Consider the following 4,753-nt stretch of genomic DNA (forward strand, 5'->3'; position numbering starts at 1 on the left):
AATGTCGAAAATAGTTGTAAAAAAATCACTAAAATTTTTTATTGGGAGAACAATGTTAGGGACCACATAAAACCCTTGTTTATGCAAAAATAGTCCTGAAATCAGAACCATCACTTTTATATTGATGATCGTCACATTTAATGATCGTACAAACATTCACAAAAACTAAGAAAATTTGCAGGCAAGTTATTCTTCAAATTTGCAATGCTAAAAACTCTGCAAAATAGTCAGAACTTTCATATATATAGAGCAAATTCACAACGACAAAATGGGAAGGTCGGAAACATTCACAAAAATTATATGTGAATGTCGCCATACATTTGCAGGCCTCCTTAAGGACCATTTACTTAAAGAAGATTCACATGACAACTTGTGAATGCCGTACTATATATGTAATGGTAGTACCTTATTTGCGGAGATCGATCAAAGTGCGAAGGTCGAGGACATTCACAAACATTAATATGTGAATGTCACCACACATTTGCGAACTTACTTGATAATCAATTACTTAAAGGAGATTCATACAGTAGCTAGTGAATGTCATCTATATATGTAAATTTTGTACGATATTTACAAAGCTATATAAATTTCAGTCACAGGAGATCCGCAAATTTGGTTATGTGAACTTCGTGAGGTCCACGAAATCATGTAAATGTACTTTTTAGTGAGAGGTTATGAGATTGGGATATCACACCTATATATCGCGCGAACCTCAGGAGGTTCGCTCGTGCGAAGAGTAAAAGGGTCCTAAAAAATTCATTCATTTGCGAATTTGGGCATGGGCAGATCTCGAAAATTGTACTTTCGAGAAACATGCCATTTTCCCATACAATATGATCATTTTTCATATAATTTAACTTTAATTAATAGATAATAATAAATGTAGGTTTTGTTTGGCAGTTTAGAGGAAAATAAACAATCATATCAGGAAATTCAAAAGCATGTGGCTCAATTTATGGAATTAAGTGTAAAAAGTTGGCTCCAAAATAAAAATTTTCCCAAACAAAAAAACCACCAACCCAAAACATAAAAACTAAAACGACATCAACCTACTTTTCCCTTTGATTTGCCTTCCTTTCACACGCATCCCAGTGAGAGAGAGAGAGAGTCACCTACCCTTTGAAGACTCACCCACTTGCATAAAACACCATTTGATCACATGATGTACATGATGTACGGCACGCCATCATGTGCCCCGCGTTAGCTTGCAATGGGTATGCGTCAAGAGAAGCGCCGCGATTGAGGACTCTCGCTCTCTCTCGACGTAACTTCCCTCCCTTGAGGGGATCCCGTCATTCCTAAAATCATCTCTCGTTATATCCCTTTTGAATCTTGTTATTGTAATATGTTTTCATCACATCCACCTCAAAGGCCTCGGGTTTGGCGTAGTTGGGTTGGGCCTTGGCATTCATACATGTAGTCAAGGTTCGATTTCTGAGGGCACCACCCTTTTGCACAAACTAACACCTAGCATAGACCTTGGGGGTGATGGTCCTAGCTACAGTTCTAACTGGTGAGAGGTTGATCTATGATTTACCTGCGGCTTTGGGTTTTTCTATATAACTAAAAAAAATTGTTTTCATCACATCCAATTACATAGATGGATAAAGGCATGATTTTTTTTTTCCTCAATAATATGGCTGGGAATTAAGGCCCCGCATTTTACAACAGTTATGCAACCGATCTCTCTATTCGCAAGCAGAGCCGCAAAATGGATCGATTGACTTCTTAAAACCCCAACCGACCATTGAAATCAAAGGAAAGGAAAGAGACCTGAATTCTGAGTCAAATCCACTTGCCAAACATGCTGCAATTTGTACCCACAGGGGCTCTGCTTTGTCTGGCAGGAGCAGTTAAGTGCACGTCACCATGTATTGGGACGTTTCAAGTTAGAATTCCAATTGTATTGTTGTATAACTGATAGGGGTCTGCCTAACCCCAGTTTTCTCTGTCGAAAAAAAAAAACATGCTACAATTTGTTAATGTCATGACGACGGCAGTGATGGCAGGTTTCATGTCCTCATATTCTCTCTCCAATTATATAAGGTCTCTCATAATCTCCCATACTTCTCCACTCCACCTTCTTCTCTCTCTCTCTCTGTCAATGGCCTCCCAAGTTTACATGCCAAACCGATCTCTCTATTCGTCGGGAATTCGATCATTCCGATCTCGGCGATCTGTTTTCTGTTGCAAATTCACATTTGAGAACAAGTCATCCTGCCTAGTAATGTCGTCTACTACCTCTAACTCTTCAACCGAACCAAGAAATGGCCTGGCAAGCATGTGGAGAGAGATACAAGGATCCAACAATTGGAAGGGTCTTCTTGAACCCCTGAATCCGATCCTCAAGAATGAGATCATCAGATATGGGGAGTTTGTGATGGCATGCTACCATGCCTTTGACCTCGACCCGAGCTCGAAGAGGTACTGCAGCTGCAAGTATGGAAAGGACCGGCTGTTGCAGAAGGTTGGGCTAGAGAGCTCTGGTTATGAGATCACTAAGTATATCTATGCAACCCCGGACATCAACATCCCACTGCAAGAGTGCCCGAGCTCGAAACGATGGGTCGGGTACATTGCGGTTTCATCGAAGAATGAAACCAAAAGGTTGGGAAGAAAGGATATTCTGATCAGTTTCAGAGGAACTGTTACCCCAGCTGAGTGGGTTGCCAACTTCATGAGTGCACTAACACCTGCTAGATTGGACCCTCATGATCCAAGGCTGGATGTTAAGGTGGAACTTGGCTTTCTTAGCCTGTACACATCCACTGACAACTCTTGCAAGTTTGGTAATGCAAGCTGTAGAGAGCAACTTCTTGCTGAGCTCTCTAGGATCATTAACAAGTATAGAAAAGAGGAGGTGAGCATAACTGTGGCTGGGCATAGCATGGGGAGCTCCTTGGCTATGCTATTGGCATATGATATTGCAGAGCTTGGACTTAACAAGATTGGATCAAGAGAAGATGTATTCATCACAGTTTACTCATTTGCTGGGCCAAGAGTGGGGAACTCTGGGTTCAAGAGAAGGTGTGAGGAACTGGGTGTTAGGGTTTTGAGGGTAGTCAATGTCAATGACCCTGTTACAAAGGTACCAGGAGTTTTCTTCAATGAGAACACTAGGGTTTTGAGGGGAGGGGGTAAGCTTCCTTGGCGCCATTTATGCTATGCTCATGTTGGTGTGGAACTTGCCCTTAACTTTTTCAAGATGAGAAACCCTGCCTGTGTTCATGACCTGGAGGCCTACCTTGGGTTGCTGAAGTGTCCCAAGAAAATAGTGAAGAAGGGTGGTGACTTTTTCACTAGAGCAAGCCGATCCATAAGAAACATAAAATTAAATACCTGCCCATTTAGAGATGTTACCAAGAGTTTGGGAAGATTGATTCAACTCCCAAGAATTTGAGAAACTAGGTCAGCAAATCGTTTTTTCTTTGAAGAAGTTGCAGCACTATACATTTTTTTTTAAAGAAAGAAAAGTATAAGATTCACTTCTCATTTCCTAATGTATATTAGTGAAAAGATCTTCTCCAAATGGGAACTGAAAATTTTGTATTTAGAATATTTCTTGTAGTAAAAGACTAGACTTGTATTCAGGTATGGAAATAAAATGCTGTATTACTCTTTCTTTATACTTACGTATTAATAAATCTGGAATCAATGTTGCAGAAGGTGGAGACGTTATTTTCAATGGAAGCTACATTTGGTTTGAATTATTCTTGTCCTTTTCTCACTTGTTTAGGAGTAGATATAAGGGTGGAACTTTATGGAGAAACAGAAATTCAAATTATTATCATATCCCTACTTTTAATACTATGTGCAGACTTGAAATAAAAATAAATTTTCTCTTATTATTAACATTATTTATTGATTAATGGGGTGCCAACAAGATGTCACCATACTTTGAAGTTTCCACTTATTTACAATCATACCAAAAAATAAAGAGAAGCACTTTCTAAGTGATTCTCCAGTGCGTATACACAATATAATTTAACTGAGAAAACAAGATTCAAATTATTATGTTCCTCCAAGAAACTATCTTAGGACTTGTAATGAAGAAGAAAATGCTAATAAATGTTCTTCATCGTCAACAGGTTGCTTGTGATAGACATCCTGCTTGTACCAAATTCAAAGAGAGAGAGAGAGAGAGCCGAAATGAAGCATCAACATTAAAGAGAGAATGAAGGGTCAACAAACATTGAACCCAAAGACCAAAGCAGAAAACAAAACCGAAGGCCAAGTGCAAGAACAAAACCAGAAATACAGGAGAAGTAAACGAAAAACATGAAAGATTCAGCCTGGTTCAGGAGGCATCCAGGGCGGCAGAAAGCGCTGAAGGTCAGAAAACGAGAACCGCAAAATAGTGTGCACGTCTGCTAAAATGCAATGCGCCAGTTTATTAAAAACAACCGGGCATTCCCGAAAGATGGCATTATTGCGGGTCATCTAGACAACCCACCAGGAAGAGAGAAACCACATTCTCCAGATAAGATGCCATCGGTTGCACTTGCAAATATGTTGCGGGCCCCACAAAAGATCAATAGCGAAAGACTCCTAACACACGTTGACCGCAGGCTCATTCCAGGTATGCTTGAAAAGATCCCCAAAGATGGGGCAGACCCAGAACAGATGATAAGCGGATTCTTCAGTCGCCTTGCACATAATACACCTACTTGGTAGATGAAGCCGATACATTTTAAGAGACAGTCTATCTGAACCCGATCATGCATAATTAGCCATGCGAGGAACCGCGAACGAG

At 40.1% G+C, this 4,753-nt stretch overlaps 1 pseudogene; it reads left to right on the forward strand.

Moving 5' to 3' along the window:
- The first annotated feature begins 2,079 nt into the window (after positions 1-2,079).
- LOC149844703 (galactolipase DONGLE, chloroplastic pseudogene) lies at positions 2,080-3,404 on the forward strand (annotated as a pseudogene).
- The last annotated feature ends 1,349 nt before the right edge of the window (positions 3,405-4,753 follow it).

Source organism: Nuphar pumila, chromosome 2 (genome assembly GCF_984573655.1).
Source record: "Nuphar pumila chromosome 2, dmNupPumi1.hap1.1, whole genome shotgun sequence".
Taxonomy (NCBI): Eukaryota; Viridiplantae; Streptophyta; class Magnoliopsida; order Nymphaeales; family Nymphaeaceae; genus Nuphar; species Nuphar pumila.